Source organism: Dipodomys spectabilis, unplaced genomic scaffold, assembly GCF_019054845.1.
Source record: "Dipodomys spectabilis isolate Male_0828 unplaced genomic scaffold, ASM1905484v1 ptg000507l, whole genome shotgun sequence".
Classification (NCBI taxonomy): Eukaryota; Metazoa; Chordata; class Mammalia; order Rodentia; family Heteromyidae; genus Dipodomys; species Dipodomys spectabilis.
Window position 1 is genome coordinate 2892871 of NW_024871184.1, and position 24630 is coordinate 2917500.

A 24630-nucleotide genomic window follows, 5' to 3' on the forward strand; every position below is an offset into this window, starting at 1 on the left:
GCAATATAGGTGATCTCAGAAATTTAACTTTGAACAAAACAAGGGCTTATGATGACTAAAAAACTGACCAAGCTCTTTTATTGGGACCTTATGCCTATAATCCTACCAACTCAGGAGGCTGAGGTCTGAGGATGTGTGTGAAGCCAGTCTGGGAAGAAAAGTCCATGAAACTTTTTTTTCTGTTTGTTTGCTTTTTTTTGCCTAGTCCTGGGGCTTAAACTCTAGTCACTTCACATTTTTTTTCTGTGATTAATTGGAACTAAGGGTCTCACAGACTTTGCTGCCTGGGGCTGGCTTTGAACCATGAGCCTCAAAGCTCAGCCTCCTGAGTACCTACCATGTACTTGGCTCCGTAAAACTTATCTTAAGTACCATAAAAGTCAGAAATGGAGCTATGACATGGCAATCAATGAAAAGAAAACGATAAAGAAGGAGAATTTTCTTACAATGAGAGGGTCAACTTTAGCCAGAAGCTGGTGGTTTATACCTGTAATCCTAGCTACTTAGGAGGCTGAGCTCAGGATGGCAGTTCAAAGCCTGGACAGTGTTAGGCCCTGAGTTCAAGCCACATGAATGACAAAAAGAAAGAAAGGAAGGAAGAAAGAAAGAAAGAAAAAGAAAGAAAGAAAGAAAGAAAGAAAGAAAGAAAGAAAGAAAGAAAGAAAGAAAGAAAGAAAGAAAGAAAGAAAGAAAGAAAGAAAGAGAAAGAAAAAAGGAAGAAAGAAAGGAGGAAAGAAAGAAAGCGAAAGGAAGAAAGAAAGAAAGAAAGAAAGAAAGAGGTCAACTATAATAATATAATTATAATCTTTTCCAATTGAATATGTTATGAAGGTGTTTAAATAGTTAATAACCATGTAAAGATGGGAGCACTATTCTAAGTAGAAATTGTTTACTTTTCTGTGTCTTAACCAGTTTGTGTTTTAAAGATCTACACCACTGACATAATCTACTGTGTGTCACAAGAAGTTATCTTACATGCAATTAACAAGGTTGAATGGTATAAAGGAGAGAAAATCATACTGCAATGAGAGTGGGTTCCTTAAGTATACACCACAACACTGGGCCTGGCTGGAAATGCCTTGGGTAGGAAAGTAAAGTGGTAAGTGATCACAGATGAAAGAGACCTTAGAAACTGACAAATTGGATGGATACCTTGTGCAAAACTACCTAAAGATTAAATAAGATGAAAATAAAACAATAAAAAAGGAATACCAACCATCCTTTTTGCAAGTGAGAATGCCAAGACTGAATAATATTAGGGTTATGTTTGCTAGTAAAACAATGGAGTTTCAAGTTTAGTTTCTTGTGATGTATTAATGTGAATATATTTCTGGACCTGGATTGTTTGTTTTGGCCCTATATAGAAGCACATATTTATTTAGAGAGGTATCAAATAAAACACTTAGGGTGATCAGAGCTTATTAGCAATAAGCTCTCAAATGGACTCAGGAAAATTAAAACGTCTGCATCATTTCTATCAATTTTCTCAAATTGTTTAAAATAACCAATTTAAAAAAGATAATATATTGTAAGAAGCAAAATGAATAAAATAAAGATCAACTGTGTGTGTGTGTGTATATGTGTGTGGGGGTGTAGGGGGTGGGTGGGTGCGCGCACGCATGCGTGCATGCCTGGGGCTTGAACCTCAGAGGTCTAGGTGCTGTCCTTGAGCTTTCCACCCCATCTTAAGTCTACTGCACCATCACTTGAGCCTGAACTCCATTTCTGGCTTTTTGTTGATTAATTAGAGATGAGTCTCCTGGACTTTTCCCGCCTAAGCTATATATGAACTACAATTCTTAGATTTCAGCCTCCTAGTTAGAATTATAGGTGTGAACCACCTGCACCTAGCTAAAATCAATTATTTTAATTAAACTTGTGCTTTCCATTTGAAACTAATGTACAGCAAGTATATATATATATTTCAGACAAATGAAATAAATAGCATCAAAAAATAGGAGAATGGGAGAACCAGCTGAATTCAATAAGGGTCTAATATCCAGAAATGAAGGGTTTATGAAATTATAAGTCAAAGAATTAATAACCCAATAAATAAATGGGCAAAAGAACTAAATACAGATTTCTTAAGAAGAGAAGTAAAAAAGGTCAATAAACACATCAAGAAATGCTCAACATCTCTGGTCATGAAGTAAATGCAAATCAGAACAAAGTGAGACTCCATTTCACCCCAGTGAGAATGGTCATCATCAAAATTACAAACAACGAATGTTGGTGAGGATGCATTATTTGTGAGAATATAAACTGGTGTAGAAATTATTTTTTGGGGGGGATCCAGTAGTGGGGCCTGAACTCTGGGCCTGGATGGTATCCCTCAGCTCTTCAGCTCAAGGCTAATGCTCTTCCACTTGAGCCACAGTGCCACTTCCGGCTTTTTTCTTTTTGCTTATGTGGTGCTGAGGAATCGAACCCAGGGCCTCAAGCTTGTAAGGCAAGTGCTCTACCACTGAGCCACCTTCCCAGCCCCAGTTTAGGGATTCTTAAAATAAACAACATAGGATTATCCAGCCATACCATTCTTGGGAATCTATTCAAATGTTTACAAGTCATGATATGGTAAAGATATTTGCACACCCATGTTCATTGTTGCACTATTCACTGTAGCCAAGTTAGGAATCAGCCTAGATGCCTTCAAATGGATCAAGAAAATGTGGTATAGATCCACAATGGAATTTAACTCATCCATCAGGAAGAATATTATTGTATCATTTTAAGGAAATGGACGGACAAAATCATGTTAAGAGAAGTAGGTCTAGACCAGAGATACAAGAACATGTTTTCTTTCACATATGGATGTTAGATTTAAAGTATACACATTTGTGAAAACACATACAGGGTCATATGCATTTCTATACAAGCTGAATAATTACAGTATAGCATATACACGGGAGGATTGCAGTGGTGTAACTCTTTTGAGTAATTTTTACAATTTAAGAAAATAAATATCAGGAAGATGGAACATGTGTTGTTGGTGAGGAGTGGTGGCAGGATGAAGTCAAGGGAAAGGAGCAAAGGCATGGAGAAAGGAAGAGTGGATAAATACAATCATTATACTCAATGTACATATTTTAAAAGGAGCAAGATAGATTGAGGTGATATATGAGATTGAAAGAAATGTGATCCCAGCAGTGGCAGAAGCTGGGCAATAAAAATTAAAATGCTTGCTACAGTAAATTTCAAATCTTGCCTGGTAATTAATGTCTGATAGGAAAATATAGCATATGCCTAGAGACTGAATTTACATTTCAATCTTCCATGCCTAACTAGTTAACATATGTGTGTCTGGGCATGTAAACACGTGTGTGTGTGTGTGTGTGTGTGTGTGTGTGTGTGTGTGTGTGTGTGTGGTGTGGGCGCGCGCATGCTAGTAATGATGCTGAAATGGAAGCTCTGTGTACTATCCCTAAGCTCAAGGCCAGAGATCTACCAATTGCAGATTTTTCATGGTTAGTTGTACTTAAGAGTTTTACAGGAATTTTCTGGACAGTCTGGTTTCATACTCTGAGCCTAACATCTCAACCTCCTGAGGAGGTAGGATTATAGGTATGTGTAACCAGTGTGGAGCTTTAGTAGTCCTTGATATTGACTTATTGACCAAATTTGTTGTGCTTGTTGCTAGTTACTAAACCATAATCTAAATCCACATGGATCCAATGGATGATACTACTTTCCCCAGTTCCCTTTAGACAATTATTAACACACTATCACAGAAATCAGCTTTCACTGACATGAGCATGTGCCATAGGGAGGTCTTATCTGGCAAAGATCCTCTGATTTAGAACAGAGAGAATCTGCATAGTCTAAGTGCTCATAGTGTGGACCAGCCCAGATGCCACAAGAGAGTGTACACTGACCTTCTGCGTTGTCAGGTGTGGATGCTGAGGAGAGTACATTGGTGAAGCTGGTGGAGTGAGGGGTGAGTCTAAGGCCTAGCTTCCACTTAGATATGATAAGCCATTGCTACCATGTCTAGAAGACATAAAGGGTCCACTCAATGGCCCAAAGATGTTGGATACTCCCAGGTATGGCTCTGCCACCAGCATAGGGTACATCTTGACTTTGCACTTGCTAGCTATAGTCCCAACAAGTCCTCATACATTCATATGTGCAAGGAGAGCCTTTAGGCTGGATCTTCCCTTTCTTAGACAAAATGAATCCTTTGTTTTCTTCATCTTGGCTCCAAAGATTTCTTCCATTTCTCCCTCCCCTGTTGGTCTTCCTTCTAGCCCAAGGATGTCATTCCAGTCCCAGTGCTTCCACTTCAGCATGTATAGGTGTGTAGGGTTGCACAGTTAGAGCCTGGTAGTCCAGCCTCTAGTCTAGTCCTGGGGGCATGGGATCATATCCAGGCAGCCACAGATTCCAGTAGGACTACCTGCTAAGTGGAAAGTGACAGTTGTCTATGGTGGCCAAGGGGGTACCCACCTAGCAACCAGCACAGGGCTGCATAGCAGGTAATCATTCACAAGCAGCTTGAATTAGAGGACAATCTGGTTCAGGATGTCACAATATCAACACAGGACTGTGAGGTATTGGTTCCTTTTTCTGGACACAACTTTTCCCTTTATGCTGTAAGAAAAACAATTCATCTTATAACTCTCTAGTAAAAAAAAAAAAAAAAAAAGAAGTACTTTCTTCCATATTATTCTCCATGCTTCCCAGGTAATCCTGGGGACTATCAGGTGATTGCCACCATGTAAGAGCAGTGTTTAAGGGCTGCAAACTTAGACTTCTTCCATCATCCAGCTAGCCTCTCCTCTTCCCACATTCAGAAAGGATTCTACCCATGTCAGCTCTCATTGCTGAAGTTAGGCACACTACATTTATAGGCAAAGTAAGAGTCGCTATCAAAACACAGTCTCCAAGGGTAGTTTGGAACGTCCACATCCTAAATTGTCCTGAAATCTCCACAGTAGACATGTTTTTGCTGCTAACATTTTTGTGCCTGAGCTAGGGATTAAACTCAGGCCCTGAATGCTCCTGAGCTTTTTTTTTGTTCAGGGATTACACCCTATCTCTTAAGTCACAGCTCCACATCCAGAATTCTGGTGGTTAATTTGAGATAGGAGTGTGGTGGACATTACTGTATAGGCTGGTTTCCAACTGTAGTCTGTATAGCCTAAGTAGCTAGGATTAAAGGCATGAGCTACCAGTGCCTGGCTGTTGCTACTGTTTTTATGTTACCCATAGTGAGGTCTCAAATAACAATTAACTACTGAGTCCACCATCACTTTTCTTGGTTTCCAAACCCTTGAGAGAGATGACCTCTAATGGAACTTATTCCTCCATCCCATTTAAGTTTGAAGCTAACCTGTTAAGGCCACAATTCTGACATAAGACCATTTCTCTCATGTGTTCCTAGCCTGCTGTCAGAATGGCTTCTCCCAGAACAAACCTATCCAGACTAGAGAAGCCTCCTGTGATATTGTTTGGGGACATTTATTCATACAATTCTAAGGATTCATGATTCCAGTCACAGAAAAAGTAAAAAAATCCAAAAGAAGGTGACATTATAATGAATCTTGATAAATAAATACCACCAGGGTATTGAGTACTGCCTCAAAAGATGGCATGAGAATTTCATCCTTTTGGTATTAGAACAGGGTTTGAAGTCTTTGGAGTTGCAAATTTCTAACACCTTTTGGTTTATGTGTTATGTATTACATAACTCTGATAATAGAAAGGGTGTTAGAGTGGAGTGTTTGTCATTATCTGTTATATTGCACACACACACACACACACACACACACACACACACACACACACATCTTTCAGTTCCTTTGGTTATCAAAAGATATTCATTCCATTCCTTTATGTTCTTTGTATTTTCTCAGAAATTTCAGGTAAGTGTTCTTTAGAGCTGAGACTCTACATGCTTTATATTGTTCTTGGCATCCTAAATAGCTTCCGGGTTTCAGAAAGGACCAAGTGGGCTCAGAAAGACCAGGGGTTGGAAGATGAGAGATGACAGGAGCTGTTATATGTTCATGTGTGCTGATATTTTCAGAGAAGGTGAATGAAGAACCAGACCATTGCTGATAGGAAGTGCTGCCATCAGAGTTTTTTTTTTCATTTACTCAATGGAAAAGTTGAGAAATCATCTCTCAAATGAGGGAAGTGTCTCATGAGTCAGCTAAATGTGGACAGGTGGTGGCCAGATTCAGAGGGTTTGTGATCTGGTGAGGTAATAAGACTTCTCTCTACACAGCATCTGAAATCACTACCTGTGAATTTAAATCCATTACAAAAGTCACGAGAGCCTCACTCTCCAGCTCACCTGTTCAGCAAGCTGCAGTGAATGGAAACCCTTCAACTGTGAGAACAGTGCTCTGCCCCTAATAGCCCCACCTAGCCAACTCCTGCTACTTTCCTTAGCCCTGTCCCTCTCTGATCTGCCTAGCCAACAGGAGCCACTTTAATGAGGCTCTGTTCCCTTCCTTCCAGAATGCTTCGTTTCACCAGGACTTCACTCCTCTCAACGTCCAACCCTGTGTGACTTTACCAAGGCTTCACTCTGTTTCCTATCTTGTAAAATTCAAGATGTACTCATATCATGCTACTCAACTGTTTTGTGGTTAATGTTAATTTCTTTCTTTTTCCCTTCTTTTTTTAGAAAAATATAATGTCATAACTCGTAGACACATTTGTTTACACCAAAATTGATGAGCTTCTCTGTGGTTTGAATTTAAAACCATTTCCTTTTTTTAACTTTGGCCTGTAGAGCCAGTTATCTCAGAACTGCCTCAAAACAATTTACTTTGGACCTTCCTAGTCAGGCAGTAGGGTCAGATCAGTTTGGTAGATTTTAGGCTCACATCACCACTACTGTTGATAAAAGTTTTTCCTTTTAACAAACAGCAAAATTAATAATTATGTCCTTTAACACAGGTTTACATTAGTTACATTAAATGAAAAAGCAAATAATTTTAGACCATGATAACAATTTTTATCCATTACAATGAAAGTACTTTAAACATGTTTACACACACACACACACACACACTTTTGCACAAAAATTTTAAGGCATGATTATTTTTAAAAAAATGAAAATCGGGCATAAGTTCTTCAGAATTCTAGTGGCAAAATACATTTTGCCCATTTTATGATCAAACCATGGGCTCAATGCTAGAAAAACAGGCAACACCAAACAAAGTAAAAGTCAAACCTTTAAAACAATTTTAATAATAAGACACACTATCATATTAATTGACCTTTAAGTACTTGTTAAAAGTGAGGGGTTGTATAAAAACCAACCACATGGCCAAGATGGCAAAAAACATGTCAGGATGGTAAGAAAACTTGGTGGAACATTAAGTAAGTAAGCAAAGAGGAAGCAGGCAAACAGGAAGCAGAAAAATAGGAATCAGACAAATATATAAACAGAAAGGCAGACAGATCACACAGTAACATAATGTGGATGTACTTGAGGAGAGAGAGAAAGTTATAGCTAAGAGAATTTAAGCCAGGATGGCTTGCTTTGAGAAGGAATCTAGAGGAGGTTCCCTGAGACCCCGTCTGCACTTCACCTCTCAAGGGCACAAGCAGAGAGGCAAGCAGAAAGAGAGAGAGAGAGAGAGAGAGAGAGAGAGAGAGAAAGAGAGGGAGGGAGGGAGGGAGGGAGAGGGAGAGGGAGAGGGAGAGGGAGAAGAAGAGAACACATAGTGGATTTCCTTCCATTTTCTCATGCACTCATGGAAATTACATACAGAGAGAGAAATACAAAATCCTGAACATTAAATATACAGGATGGAATTCTGTAATTCCCAACTACATATTGTACTGAAAGGGAAATTACAATTAAATCGAAAATTAGATCATTTTGCAAGGATTCCAAAAAAATTAGTTCTTACACATTCCTTGTTTGTTATCTTGATGTGTTTGTGACTAGTTGGGTCATCTGGTTTGCATTAGGATGAAAACACTATATTGTTCTTAAAATCCAAGGGAAAATTACAAGTGTGCAAATGAAAGAGGTATATGTATATTTAGATCAACCTTTATTTTCTTAGTTTTCAAACAATGTCATGGTCCCAAATAATAATGGATTTTGCACATATAAAAAATTGTGTTGATATATTTCTTTTTTAAAATGTATTTCTTATGAACAGATAAGACGTGTTAAGTGAAATGAACCCCAAGATAGGGACACAGGTTATTTTCCCCCTTACTATTGTTTCTAACATATTTATAATGTACCATGTGATTTTTTGTTTCTTTGTATGTTCCTTTCCTATGGTATTACCCTTATTTTCACTGTATTTGATGTCAGTGCCCTGTATCTTGTATATACACTTCTCTAATTTGGGGAGGGGAAGGGAAAAAGCAAAATGCTTAAATAGTGATTCAGGTTGACCCATTGTAACAATGAGATGTACAAGACACTATGTAGAAAAACGAACTTAACCATTTAGGGGGTGAGGGAGGAGGAGTGTAGTTGTAGAGGTGGGAGGGAATGGATGGTAGGGGAAAAACAAAGGAGGAGTCAACAATGCTTGATAAGAAATGTACTCATTACTTTGCTTATGTATCTGTAACACCTATATACAGTATTTTTACAGTAGAAATGTATTAAAATGTATTTCTTAAAAATAGAAATATTTTTAAGTTCTTATGCACATTTCCAATTAGGCAGTTCAGATGATGTATATATGAAATTTTGTTAGTTAGAATTTTGTGTATATGTGTGGTGGTCATTGGGTTTGAAGTTCGGCCCTGGGTGGTGTCCTCTGTCCCCACCCCCAATTTTTGCTTATTCAAGGTTAGCACCTTCCCACTTGAGTTACATCTTCCAGCTTTTTGGTTTTCAGTTGGAGATAAGAGTCTCTCTCTTTCCTGCCTCAGCTGGTTTTAAACCATGATCCTCAGATCTCAGCCGCTTGAGTAAGTTACCACTTAAATTTATTGTTTTCCTTTTATTAACATATATTTTTATTGTAAAGATACAGTACAGAGGGATTACAGATACATGAGTAAGGTAATGACTACATTTCCTATGGATCATTTTTACCCCTTCCATTGTTTTTCCCCTACCATCCCTTCCCTCCCACCTTCCTAACTCTTCCATCCCCTCCCCCACCTCCAAAGTTGTAAAGTTCGTTTTCAGCATAGTGTCTTGTACATCTCATTGTTACAATGGGTTAACCTGTATCCTTATTTAAGCATTTTGTTTTTTTCCCTTCCCCTACCCAAATTAGAAAAATGTATATATAAGATGCAGGACACCAGAATCAATAGAGTGAAAACAGGGGTTATACCATGGGGGAAGAACATACAAAAGAAATAAAAAAATCATAAAGTACATTATAAATATGTTTAAAACCATAGCAAGAAAGAAAACACCACGTGTGTCCTCTCGGGGTTCATTTTGCTTAACATCATCTTATATGGTCATATGTACATAGCTTCGGACTTCTTCTGCTTGTCCTAGATATATACCAGCTATTGCAAATAACAGAAAACATAGGACCTATGTTCCTTAGCGCCTGGTTTACTTCACTTAATATATTTTTTCCAAGTCTTTCTATTTCCTAACAAATGGGGCAATATCAGTATTTCTGATGGAGGCATAGAATTCCATTATATGTAGATTTATATATGCATGTATATCACATTGTCTTGATCGATTCATCTACTGAGGGGCAACTGGGTTGGCTCCATATCTTAGCTATGGTGAATAATGCTGCAATAAGCATAGTTGTGCTGGTAGCTTTAGCCACTTACATTTAAATCAGGTGATCTACTGAGTGTTTCCCTGTTCTCTTTTGTGAAAATACACCTACCCAACAGCAAAGGTAAAAGAACAAGTTAAAAGTTGTTCTGATACCCCCAACCCAAAGAAGATACATGATATAATTATTTAAATGCTAAGATAAAAAATTTGGAGTTGTTGAAAGACTGAGTTTCTTTAGTCACATTTTGGGAAAAGTGAATCAAATATTCAAAGTATTCCTAAAGAGAATAAAGTAGACCTGTTTTTTAAATAAGGAGTAATGAGAAGGAGAATAGGTTTTGTGTCATTACTGTAGCCTATTTGAAAGAGTTGGAAGGTACAGATGATCAGGTATATTTTCTGCGTAGCAATCACTTAATTCTAAAATTCTTAGTTTTCCTCTGCATTTTCAGTTTGTTCTCAACAGGTGTTTTATTTGAAACATACACCTTGGTACTAGGTGTTTCTGTAGTTATTTTACTTTTATGAAAGTAATTTTAGGTTTTTTAAAGCCAGAAAAGCTAATAATGATGTCATCCTCTGATATCCTTCACCAAGATCTCTACATTTCATTATATTTGTTTAATATGCTATCAGTATATTTATATGCTATAAAGTTTGGTTTTGCTTTTGGTTTTTGTGCTGGTATTGGGGTTTGAAGTCAATACATTGGTCTGTCACAAATGCCAGTCATTAATGGATCATGCCTGTAATTCTGGCTACTGGGAGGCTGAGATCTAAGGATCAAGGTTCAAAGACAGCCTGGGTAGGAAACATTATGATACTCTTGTCTTCATAACTAAAAGGTGAAGTGTTGTTCAAGTGTCAGAGCACTGGCCTTGAGCAAAGAAGCTAAAGGGTAGCACCTAAAGGATAGTTCCCAAGTCCTGGGTTTAAGTACCTCTACCAACACACAAACCACACACACACACACACACACACACACACACACAATTTTCTTTCTCCCCAAAGCATGTGGTTCTTTGTGTGTGTGTGGGGGGGGGGGTTCTTTTTTATGTGACCCTGAAATACACTTTGTTTTCTTTTTCATTTAGTTGGTGATTTTTGCACAGGGAGAGCAGATTATTGGTGTTATCTAAGTCCTGGGTGCCAGTGATTCCGCTGGATGACTGAGGTCTGACTTAGTGAGCAATGGGGCACCAGGAAAACTCTACGAAGCAAATGGATGGAAACATGGGAAGATATGCATTCAGGTAATTCTTCAGTCTATCTTCTTCCTTCCAATTGTCTTTCTCTCTCTGTGGGGTGAGTTCTTTTTCTTACCAGGTAAACCTGAACATTGTATGGCTTTGTGTGTATACCCATATGCGAATAAGGGTTTTGTAAAATGTCAGCCATCACAAACTTGCTCTTTTTTCTTCTCTTACTATTAGTGAGTTTGTTGGCAGCTTTCATTGTTCTGAGAAAAATGGAATGTTCTAGATATTTTCATGGGATATTTATAGAATTAAGTCAGAATTTATTGTGTTTTTGTTCTAGTGAATTGAGAAACATCTATGTGAATTTATAGGTAGCCTATAGTTAACTTATTTCTACAGTGTGGTTGAATTTTTGGATACGATATCTTTATGGAAAACCAAACACATCTTTAAGTACTTTATCTAAATGAGGCAGAAATTGAGAGCACTTCAAATTTTTCAGTTTTAATCAGAATCTTGTACTAATTTGGCATAAAATATTTTTAAGTGCTGCAATCAATTAATTTCATTTGTAGGAAAAATGACAAAAAGGAATGTCCCTTAGATATAGTGTAAGTTTTTCCTTTTGATTAATTAAGAACATTATGTTTAATTTCAACTAAGGTATTGTGAGAAATACCAAGATATGAGATTCACTTTCTGCCAATAATTAGATTAAATTAGTAGGAAAACTCCTCTGTTTGCAGTAAAAATTGCAATATGATATATAAAAAGTGTGTGGTCAACACATTTGTGTCGTTGTGTAGTTATAGAATTTTAATAAATTTCTTCAAGCACAAGGAAAAGTTTAAGACATGTTAGAGTTTTACACACAGCAAAGAAAATACCAGGTTGTTTTCAACAAATGTTTTCATTTTTCAATTTGTGTGTGTGTGTGTGTGTGTGTGTGTGTGTGTGTGTGTGTGTGTGTATTGGTACTTGGTCTTCAACTTAGGGTATTGTGCCATACCAATTTCCAGGGTTTTTTTCTATATGAGTATCATAGACATTGCTGCTTGAAATCCCTTTGAATCTAGATCCTCAGATCTCAGACTCCTATGTAGCTGGGATTACAGGTGTGAACCACCAGCATTCTGAGTGATGTTTTTGTCATGTTGTGTGGCAATTTACAAGAAATTTAATGTTTGCTCACTGAATACCAACTATTGTAGGCTACAAGTTTGATCTAGTAGTTTGGGTGTGGCTTTTTTGTAGCAGTTGCTCAGTTTCTAGCAGGAGGCCACCAGGCTATAGTCTCTCATGAAATGTGTGGACCTCTTCCAAACTTAAAGGATGCCTGGTAGGTTTTAGGTCCTCTAGCTGTAAGATTATGGTTTCTGCTGTCTGGACACCTATCATACAGCCACTGTTGTCAGCTCCCAGGTACCCCCATACTTCCTTGACAAACATACCCTCCTTTCTGTTTCATTCACTCTGTGTTACTGACTTCTAGAAAGGCCTTAATTTGCACTCACTCCTTGGAAGTAACTCATAAGCACCTCTTGTGGGAACTAATTACATCTGTAGACTTTAAATTTGTTATCTACCAGAGCATATTGTGGGGTTAGCAGAAAATAAAAGACTTCCCAAGCATCTGGGTTTTTGTGCATTGACTTCGGTAGATTATTAGCTATTCATTATTAACTATTTATTAATCTAAGTGTCCTCAATTTCAAACACTGGAAATATTGAGTTGTTGTTTGATTTTAGCTTATCAAGTGTGCAGTTTAAGAAAATGAAAGATAATTCTTTCGATGGAGTAGAAAATAATTTGCGCTACAGTGAATGAAAGGCAGTTAGGAGTGAAACAAATAGATTCAAGAGCATTGGCAGTGGCTTCAGAGATGCGACAGAAATAAACAGGTTAGACATATTTTTTAAAGAGAACATGTGGGAATGTAGCTTAGTGGTACAGTGCTTGCCTAGCATGCATGAAGCCCAGGGTTCGATTACTCAGTACCATATAAAGAGAAAAAGCCGGAAGTGGTGCTGTGGCTTAAATGGGAGGGTGCTAGCCTTGAGAAAAAAGAAGCTCAGTGATAGTGCCCAGGCCCTTAGTTTATGCCCAAGGACTGCCAAAAAATAAAAAGAGAGAACATGTCAATAATGGATGAGGGAGGGATCCAGAGGCCAAATTCATTACTGAATTTTTCTCCTCTATTTCAAAATCAAAACATCATTCTCAGAGAAACAATGGGGCAAAAAGATGATCCAGAAAGAACATACCTTATGAAGTAATACTAGAATTTTTTAATGCAACTGTCCTGTAGAGATAATTCATTAAGTATAATTGTGTCATTTTTTCTTTTTTTTATTGTGAAAATACTGTACAGAGGGGTTACAATTACATGGTAAAGATAATGAGTACATTTCTTATCAAGCATTGTAGCCTCCTCCTTTCCCTTCCTATCCCTTCCCATCCTCCCCCCCGCCCCGTCCACCAATTCCTCCACCCCCCTCTCCCCCACCAAAGTTGTAAAATTCATTTTTCTACATAACGACTTGTACATCTCATTGTGTCTTGCAATAGCACAAGAGCTCATTGTAATAGCCCATTGTTATCTAAAGATTTTGTTTGGGTGCTGGTCCTGAAACTTGATCAGAACTCAGTTGTTATTCCTATTTTTCTTCCTCAAGGCTACTACTCTATTACTTAAGCCAAGGTTCCACTTGAGACTTTTTGGTGTTTAAATGAAGATAAGAGTGTCATGGACTTTTCCTGGTTCACCTGGCTTCAAAATATGATCCTCAAATATCAGCATTCTGAGGAGCTAGGATTACAACTGTGACTCACTAGACCCAGAGAAGCAATTTTTTTGAGTGAACAGAATTAAGAATACAGATCATCCAGGAAGATTCACTCTCAGTACTAAATAAATCATCATGACCAATTTCCATGAATACACACACATACACCACACACACACACACACACACACACACACACACACACACACGGAACTCAGTGCTCTGTATCATCTTTCCCCAAAAGAATAGTGGCAAAGTATGGTGTCACAGGCCCATAATCCCAGCTACTGAGAGGCAGAGGTATAGGAGGATTGGGTTCTGAGGCTGGCTTGAGTGAAGCTAACACAAGACCCTATATGAAAAGCAAACTGTAAAAGAAAAAAAGGTTAGAGCCTTGGAGGGCTCCAGTGGTAAAATATCGGCCTAGTAAGTGAACGGCCCTCAGTTTTATCCTCAGTTCTATGGAAAAGACAATAAAGTATAGCATCTCGGTCCATTTTGTCATGATTTAACAAAATCCCGAAGCTGTATACTTCATACGGAAAAAGAGGTCTATTTCACTCACAATAGTGGTGGCTGGAAATTCTAAATAGCATAGTAGTGCATGGGACAAGGCCTCTAGGTGCATCACATCATATACGATTTTGGAATCATGGCATGTTCTAGAATGAGAGTAAGTAAGGGCTTAGGGTGGTTTTTTTTTTAATTTAATTTAATTTAATTTTATTTGTGAACATACTGTACAGAGGGGTTACAATTACATGGGCAGGATAATGCATACATTTCTTACCAAGCATTGCAGCCTCCTCCTTTGTTTACCCTTCACATCCCTTCCCAGCCTCCCCCCCACCTAATCCTCCCCCCCACCCCCCCACCCCCACACCGACCTTGTAAAGCTCGTTTTCAACATGACAACTTGTACTTCTCATTGTTGCAACAGGTCCACCTCTATCCTTAAATGACTTGTTTTTCCCCATCTCCTCCACAAGTTATAGTGACATCAAATATAGTGAAAGCAGGGGTTATACTGTGGGGGAGGGACATACAAAGCAACAAAGAAATAATCTTATAAATGCATTAGAAACACATGCATGAAAGAAAAAAACATTAAAATACATATCTAAGGGTTCATTTTCCTAACATCACATTGTCTGACCTTTTCCGCTTGACTCATACACATACTAGATATTGCAAATAAGGGAAACCAAGGGACCTATGTTTCTTTGGGCCTGGCTTACTTCACTTAATATAATTTTTTCCAAGTTTTACCATTTCTTAGGGTGTTTTTTTACAACTGCTAACAGTGATCATGTTAGTCCCTTGACAGTTAATGAGATGGAATTAATCCATTTATGACAGAATCCTCTATTAAAGGTTCCACCTCCTGACACTGTTACATTGAGAAGTTAAACTTCAGTGTGAACTTTGATGGTGACAGGCCATTAACAGGCTTCTGGCAGAGACATTTGAGACCATTGGAAGCCGAGGACATTCATACAACTAGGAACCTTGGACCGCTGCTTGGATCTCATTGATTCTGGTATTTGCTGTATTTGGGACCATATCACAGCCAGGATCTATCGAGTCCATGTCTGTTCCATGTGCCAGCTGCAGTTATGCTGACTGACACAAACTGCTGGACAATAGGGAGGACAAGGATGGAGATGGGCACGAAAATGGAGGTTTGGCATTCTTCATGACACTTAATTAACATTACTTGATTTATGTAGAAAAAAATCATTAGAAAGCTGAATGTCTACATAGAGCCATGTAATAACTACTGTATGACCCAGAAAGATACCTTGTAGAGCAGTCTGTTTACACATAATGCAGACATTCCTCTGAACACAAAAGATAAAAAAAAAAACAAGTTCTGGCCTACAAAATTAATTTTCATTAAATATATGGTTATGGACCAGTACTAGGTCTTGAACTTATGGGCCTTCTTCTTACTTCCACACTTCCAACTGGGATCTATACCTGTCTTTAATATTTTATTAATTTTTTCAAGGATAGATCTAAACACTGACCCTAATTTTTGTCTAAAATAAATTTTGAAAGTTTTCCAGTGAGTGAAGTGTTCTATTTCACTTCGTCATTCTATTATCTTCAAGTTTCTAGTGTTTCTTGGAAATTTAAGACAGGCTCTCGGTAGCATTTAAAAGGAAATCTTTTTTGCCTAGTCCCGGTCTATAATCCTAGATTCTTAGGAAGCTGAGATGAGGACAATGTTGTCTTAAAGCAAAGGCAGAGAATTCCATGACATATCATCTCCAAAATTGTGCATTTTTTACATATATAATATTATATGATATATTTAATATGTAATATATTTGTGAAATATATACATACTATGTATGTATATATATACTGTGTGTGTGTGTGTGTGTGTGTGTGTAGAGCACGTGGGCAGCAAAGATGGTGCTGAGAGGGAGGTGAATAGGCAGAGCCCAATTTGCTTTATGTTCAGTGTGTAAATAGCCCATGGAAGCTTAGGTGCATGATAGGGTGTGGCCTTGAAAATGATTGGTTTCTCTTCCTTTCCTGCCATGCCACCCACTCTTTTTTGCTTTAAAAATGGCTTGCTCTGTGTTAATAAATGAGTTTTCCTGCTTGATGACTCCCGCTGCGTCTGATTGTCTCCTGGGCTGAGGGAGGCTGGGGAATGGGTCTGTGGCCAGCCGCACTTACCTTTCCTCGGACCCTGTCCATCTTTCGTGGGATGGATGGAAGAAGACCCGACATCTGGTGCCCAACGTGGGGCACGAAAGGAAAAGATACCGGCCGAGGCTAAGTGGTCTCTCAGGGTAAGTGAAACCCTTAGTATGGGTAATACTATCTCACAGAAGAAGGAGGAGGAGGCAACATTAGGCTTAGAAGGAGTAAAGGAGGATTAGGACTTGGGAAGTGAGAAAGAAAAGGAATGGGTCAAATTTGACGGAGAACGCACTGAAACATACACAGTGGAAGTCAAAACAAGGGTGAAGGTTACCCCCTCTGATTCAGGTGCCCCTGATGGTCCTAGGCCCCCTCCCTATTCCCCTGATTGGAGAGGAGGTACGTGACCTATGAGAGGGACCTGCAAGACTCGGACCCCTACCGACCTTCCATGGAGGGGCCGAGGGCTGGGGAAGTAACCTACTCGGAGGCCGACCCTGGAAGTAAAGGGCCACCGGAAAGCCTGGACCCTAAGCCACAGAATTCACTTCTCTAAGCATATCCAGTCACTCTGGCACCAGGAGCTTATAGGCCCTTGGAATGGTATCCATGGGAAGCTAAGGATCTTAAAGAGCTCTGTAAGGTGGTGGCGGAGTACTGCCCAAATTCTCCTTGGGCTCAAACCCTATTACAGGACATTGCTTTTTACCCATGTGTCCCTAGGCTGGATGTGGCCAAAGCTGTCCTTACTAGTTCTCAGTTTATTAAACGGTGTGCTTTCTTTAAGGGGGAATGCAGAGTGAAAGCAGAGAATAACCCGTGATACCTATTATTTATGCCATGTTAACAGAGACGGGGGAAGGGTACTACACTGGTTGTCCAACAGGCCACAATACCTGGCCCATACTGTGACCAGGTGAGGCAGGCAGGACTTGCTGCTTGGTACAAACTGGATGATTGGACTACTGAGTCCCCCATAGCAGGAGTGAGACAAAAACCGGGTGAGCCTCTAGCTGAGTTTGTAGACCAACTCTAACAGAGTATTAACCACAAGCTGCCAGCAGGAAACCTCCGAGATCAGTTTATAAAGCTGTTAGTCTGGGAAGGGATGAATGCAGACCACCACATGGCCTGCAAGGGATTGAGAGAGAGTTCCCTCAGCAGATGGGTGGTGGCCTCACAGGATGTGGTAATGCAACAGGACCAGTCCCAATCATTAGCTTTAGCTTTACAGGTTCAGACATCTGCTATGACTGAGGCTATTACCCAGGCACTGGAAGCCCAGGGCCGAGGAACTCCAGGACCAATGGGGAGAGGGACTTGTTTTAAATATGGGCAGGAGAGGCACTTTAAGAGGGACTATTCACAACAATCCCTCCGACAACCGGCCTGGGTGGTCCAAACCGCCCCCTACACCCTCCCCCAGGTGCAGGAAGGGGTACCATTGGAAAAAGGATTACTGATCCAAATTTTTTGTAAATGGGAAGCGTTTAAACTAGGGGAGGGGCATCCTCCAGCCCCGTTAACTCAAGGAGGAACCCCCTCTGCTGTGAGGCCCAGGCAGCCTCGTGGCTGGGTGACCGAGGTCCATTGGACCGTCCCCCTGGTAGAAGGAATCCACCCTAAAATGAGTATTCTCATAGGCAGAAAGAGGTTTCACTGTTTAATTGACATGGGGGCAGATCAAACCATACTCAGGGAGGAGGAAGTACCCTTGGACTTTAAGCTTGCACATGGGCCCCCAATATTGGGGGGTAGGGGGCAACTCCCAGTCCAAAGAGACAGTCACCCTTATGAAATGGACTAGCCCAGATGGAGAACAGGGAAAGATATGCCCTTTAGTGGCAAAAAACCTCACTGCCAATTTACTAGGGCAAGACATGCTAAGACAAATGGAAGTCGTGGTCACTACAGACCATTGAGCAGCCTATGATGATATCCTGGATGGAGAAGAAGCACAAAGGCTTAAACAGGATCTAGAGGGAGTTAAGGAAAAGGATTTTTTTAACTTTCATAATTACAGAGAAGAACATAGGGGACCCGCTCGGTGCACCCCCAATCCTAAAGGCCACTGTCCCCAGAAGCCCAGAAGCCCTATCTGGGTGGAGCAGTGGCCATTGACCAAACCTAAACTTGTAGCCCTCCATGTTTTTACTGATGGAGGTAAAGCAGGCTCTGCATATGCAGCCTTTGAGGAGCAACAAAAGACCCCGAGCCAACAAAGATTTCAACCTTGTCAAGGGTCAGCACAATATAAAGAAATGCAGGCCATAATTATGGCTCTTCAGGACATTCAAAAACCCTTTAATTTGTATTTTGATAGCCTATATATGATTAACTTGCTTCCTCATATTCCCCAGGCACATAGTAAGCTGGATGAAAACAATATTTCCCCTCTTATGGTTATCCTTAAAGGCCTATTAGAAGGGCGGGAGCCCCTATTCATATTCAGCAATTGAGAGGGCATTCAAAACTTCCTGGGTTTTTATCCCTAGGCAATAATTGGGCAGACCAGTTAGCGACTTGCATGCAAGTATTAATGTTACAAGAGGCTACCTGTTTGCATGATTTAACCCACATTAATTGGAGAGGTGTTCAGCATAGATCTCCTCAGATTCTTGTAAAGGACCTCAAAAGGATATTACATACCTGTAAAACATGCCAGCCCTTCTTAAAAGTACCCCCATTACAACCACCAGGGGTAAATCCCAGAGGCCTTAAACCTAACATCCTCTGGCAAATGGATGTTACTCATTTCCTAGCTTTTGGCAAGTTTAAATATATCTTTGTCTCTATAGATTCTACTCAGGAGCATGGTGGGCCACATCATATACAGGAGAAAGAACTAAACATTCATAAGCACATTTTCTTCAATACTTTGCCACCTTGGGTCTACCAGCACAAGTTAAAACCCATAATGGACCCTCTTTTGTTAGTTAAGCAATGTCCGAGTTTTTGACAAATGGCACATTAAATGCTACAGGAATTCCTTATAATCCCCAAGGCCAAGCAATTATAGAAAGAAATCACCAATGTCTTAAGGAGCAATTATTAAAACAAAAAGGGGGAGTTAGTCCCCATATACAGTTACAGATAGTTTTGCTTACCGTTAACATTTTAAATTTTTCAAAAGGGGCAACTGAATCCAGATTATGGAAGCAATGGGGACAACTAAACTCTAAGCCCCAAGTGAAAGTCAGGTGCAAGGACCCCCTGACACAAAAATGGAGAAGACCTGACCCCCTAGTTACTATGGGCAGGGGATTTGGATTCATTTTTCCCATAGGGGAGACAGCCCCCATTTGGATCCCTGCCAGGAACCTTAAGTTTTTACCAATCTCCTCTATACAGTAGGATGCCTAAGGATAAGCTAACCAACAAGGAAAGAAAAATGGCTATGGTGGCTGAGGCTTGTGTTTAAAAGAGAAAAGCCAGAAAGATAACTACTAACCATCCCCAAGGGCAACCAACCCTTGAGAAGCTCTTGTGTTCTCTAACAATTGCAGTTGTTGATACTCCAGCTGTTGGCTGTCCTGGCCCTCCCAGTCTTGGCAGTGGCCCTATGGAATCTGCATCAACCTCAATGGGTGACCTGGGCAATGATCAGCACTGGCAATGCAGAAATCATCAATAGCACCACAAGAGAAGCTGTCCCTTCGACCTGGTGGCCTGACCTTCATTTTGATCACCACCCTATGTCATTATGTATCGACTGTTTAATATTTCTGTAGGAGCCAATTATTTTAATGTTACCTGCTGTAATTGTTCTTTTACTAATTGCTCGTATAGCAGCATTATTGAATCCATACTTATTGCTAAACAACCACTTTTTGTTATGCTTCCAGTTTAGATCTTTTTCAACCCCACAGGCAAATAGCTGGATTAGAACAAACCCCCCCTCTGGACTCTGAAGTGGCAAAGACTGCTATCCCATCCTTGACTAATGTAAAAGGACTGCTAATGACTTTTTTTGGCCTGGTAATGCTTTTGCTGATGGTTTTTCTATGACTTCCTTGCAAAACTCTAATGAGCTTAGCCAGCCAGTTACATAAGATCAAGCTCCAAGTGAATAAATTTCCCCGAGAGGAATCGAAGCCAGAGATGGATAAGAGGGGGTGTCAGTCTGACCAACCTAAGACAGGGCCTTCAGCTTCGCTTTGAAGAAGTTCCCAATGACGGGTAAGGCAGACAAGGTGGTCCACCCAACCTAAGACAGGTGGGTTTGCTTCTTTAAACAAAGACTGGGGAGATGTTGGGAGCCTTTGGGAGCTGACAGTAAAGCTCAAACGTCATTTTGACCCCTGTGCTTGCTTAAAGGTACATACAAGGAACTGTCTTACTTAAAAGACACCAGTTGCCCAGGATTGCTTTGCTATGTCTGCAGAATTTGTTTTAAATTTTCCTTGTTTTTCTGGACTATAGTAGAATGGCCTGAGTGTGGGGTCCCACGAGGATGCACCATGACGCATGTGTGGAACTCCCAATACCCAAGCTGCTCCCATATTCTGAAGAGGATGACCTTACGAGATACTGACTTTTATATATGCCCAGGAATTAATTGAACTGCTTCGGACATTTCTGTGGTGGGACTGTTTATTACTGTGCTAGGTGGGGATGTGAGGTAACTGGGATGGGCCCTTAGATCATGCACAAGGGCCCTCCCTATCCTTATCTGGCAAATCTCGCCTCCCAGAATTGCCTTGAACCCCCTGCATAGCCAATGCTATCCTTACCAATGTAATCCTGTTAAAATAACCTTTACAGTGGAGGGGAAAAGATAACTAACTGGGAGGTGGGTCTGCATTAAAACAAAAAAGGGGGAATCTGTAGAGCACATGGGCAGCAAAGATGGCGCTGAGAGGGAGTTGAGTGGGCAGAGTCCAATTTGCTTTATGTTCAGTGTGTAAACAGCCCGTGGAAGCTTAGGTGCATGATAGGGTGTGACCTTGACAGTGACTTGTTCCTCTTCCTCCCCTGCCATGCCACCCACTCTTTTTTTGCTTTAAAATGGCTTGCTCTGTGTTAATAAATGAGTTTTCCTGCTTGACAACTCCCTGCTGCATCTGATTGTCTCCAGGGCTGAGGGAGGATGAGGAACGGGTGAGAGGCCGCACTTACCTTTCCTCGGACTCCGTCCCTCTTTCGCGGGACAGATGAAGACCCGACATATATATATGTGCATGTGTGTGTGTTTGTGTGTATGTGTGTGTATACCTCACAAATTAAGCCAGGTTCAGTAACTGAAAGATTCAATAAGTAAACTTGAAAAAAACGAAGAACTGAAAGATTTCCTCCCATATCCATCCTTTCTTTAAATATTATGTGGGTTGTAGTCTAAAAAGGTAAATCTTCCACCACAAAGGAAAACCTTATTTTTGATACATCCTAGACCTTTTTTCTCCAATATTTAAAGTACTAAAACACCTACTTGGACAATGGGTATTGTCCATGTCATCCAAAATGATGAATGATTGTTAGATGAACTGTCCAAGTCTGTAGATAAGGATTCAAGCTGGAATTCCCCAGTGTGAAATTGAATTGAAGACCTGGGTACTGTTGTTTTATTATGGAAGGGCTCTGAATCCTTTCTCTTGAAAAAACTTTCTTTGTAATCTGTGAATGTTATTTTTAGGCCTGCACACAGCATCATATTCTGCAAATAGTGGTAGGTATACTGCTAGCAACTCTCCTCCAATCCTGTCTCTTATTTGAGATAGAATTTGTGATCTTATTGTCCAACTATCCAAAGGGAAGGACTTTGTCCTCTTACCAGCATCTCCCATTGTTCCTCAGGAAGAAAGAGGAACTAAACGAAACCATAGATTCATGGTGTGTGATCATACTGGAACAGGAGTTCTTCTGCAGGAAGCAGAGGAGAATGGAAGGAAGAGTGGCACTTCTCTTCAGTATTGTTGGTTTGTCATCATAGGACAATTGAAATTCCAATGACAGGCAGGAAGTCAGGTTTTCCATTGTAGAGGAACAGGAAAGGTGTAAATTTCTACATGAGATGGGCATACTGGAACAATTGTAGGCATTGACTTAATTTTGCTGCTGGCATTCTAGTTTAAGTCATTTTTAATAAAAAAAAATAAATGGCCATGATTTCATTGAATGTCCTGTCCAATATTGATTTGTGGGTATCAAGCAGGCTGTAACTCATGTCACACATGAGTGCAAGAATAATAGGGTTCAGCTCATTACATAGTGGTTCATCAGGATATAAGAAATATTCCTCGGGAGCCGGAGCTGGTAGTTGTCAGAGCTGGTGTGGCGCGGACGCACGTGGGGCCGCGGCGGGCGGTCGTGAGACGCTGAGGGCAGCACCGGCGAGGAGGGTCATCCCCAGCTAGCGGCGCGGACCTCCGCCACCCCGCTCCGGCCGGCGGGCGGTGATGGACACTCCCCCGCTCTCGGGCTCCAGCTCGGACTCTGAGGACTCCGTGGTCACGGACCGGACCGAGAGTTGCAGGATGCATTTTCCCGCGGACTTCTGAAGCCAGGCCTCAATGTCGTGCTAGAGGGGCCGAAGAAGGCCGTGAACAACGTGAATGGACTGAAGCAGTGTTTGGATGAATTCAAGCGGGATCTAGATTGGGTTGAAAGGCTGGATGTGACCCTCGGACCCGTGCCCGAAATCAGTGAACCTCAGCCAACTCCTCAGCAGAATAAGGACCAGAAGAAAGCTGTGAACCCAGAAGACGACTTCCAAAGAGAAATGAGTTTCTACCGCCAGGCCCAGGCTGCTGTACTGGCAGTATTACCACGGCTCCATCAGCTCCACATCCCTACCAAGCGTCCCACCGATTATTTTGCAGAAATGGCCAAGACTGATCAGCACATGCAAAAGATTCGACAGAAGCTACAAGCTAAACAGGCTGCCATGGAGAAGTCTGAAAAAGCTAAGCAACTGAGAGCACTTAGGAAATATGGAAAGAGGGTGCAAACACAGGTTCTTCAGAAGAGGCAGCAGGAGAAATCACATATGATGAATGCCATCAAGAAGTACCAAAAAGGCTTCTCTGATAAACTGGATTTTCTTGAGGGAGATGAGAAACCTGTTGCACAGGCCACAAAGGCCACAAAGGCCACAAAGGCAGGAGCTAAAGGCCAGAACATGAAGAAGGGGCCCAGTGCTAAACGACGGTATAAAAACCAAAAGTTTGGTTTTGGTGGAAAGAAGAAAGGTACCAAATGGAATACTCGAGAAAGCTACGATGATGTATCCAGCTTCCGGGCCAAGGTAGCTCATGGCAAGGGCCTCAAAAGGCCTGGGAAGAAAGGAGCGAATAAGAGACCTGGAAAACGAACAAGAGAGAAAATGAAGAGAAGAACCCGCTAAATAACATCTTTTTATATGAAAAATGAAGAAAAAGGGACAATATGCAATTTTCAGTATACTTAGATCCTTTTTCTTAGTTTCTTTTTGTACAAAATTCTTTTAATAAATTAAACAGTTTGAAAGAAACACTCATGGATTAAAACCTCAGGATTGAAAAAAAAAAAAAAAAAGAAATATTCCTCGACTTGGTTGAGCTAGTCTCCATTATTTGTTCTATACTCTGCCTATGCTTTTAGTCTGCAGTTTACAGTTTCAAGATGATATTTTGTCCTTTTGGAGACAGGTGAATGGAGCAATATACGTGACCTCCAAGACAATTATCTGTATCTGGCTAAAATTCATATATTCAAATGGGAAATTTGCCATCTCCATAAAATACAAAAGATGACTCCCAAGCACCAGATGTCTACTTTGCAGCCATTGTGGTTTTCATGCAGGAATATTTTGGGGGGGTCCAATCGTGGGGTCTGAACTCTGGACCTGGGCTCTGTTCCTCAGCTCTTCAGCTAAAGGCTAGCTCTCTACCACTTGAGTCACAGTGCCACTTCCAGCTTTTTTTTCTGCTTATGTGGTGATGAGGAATTGAATCCAGGGCCTCATGCATGCAAGGCAAGCGCTCTACCACTGAGCCACCTTCCCAGCCCTGCAGGAATATTTTATAGGGACAAAATCAAGGTACCAAATATGTCCTTAAGCAACCACAGTCATTGACCTTCACATTGCATTTGTCATCCAACAGGATGCTATTGGGTTTCAGGTCTCAGTGTGCATTTCTATTTTTGTTAAAGTAATGCACAGTACACACAGTCTGTTTGAACAACCTAATTATTGAATAGGCGGTATGATTTTCATATTTATCTCAGGAGGTCTCTGGGTGGCCAGTTCCATTACCAAGTATTGGTGCTCATCCTTCTCCCTCACCTGGTACGACCTGATCATGTGTCTGTAATGGAAAG

General features: G+C 40.6%; 1 pseudogene; it reads left to right on the plus strand.

Moving 5' to 3' along the window:
• Positions 1–22632: 22632 nt before the first annotated feature.
• LOC122099257 lies at positions 22633–23802 on the plus strand (annotated as a pseudogene).
• The last annotated feature ends 828 nt before the right edge of the window (positions 23803–24630 follow it).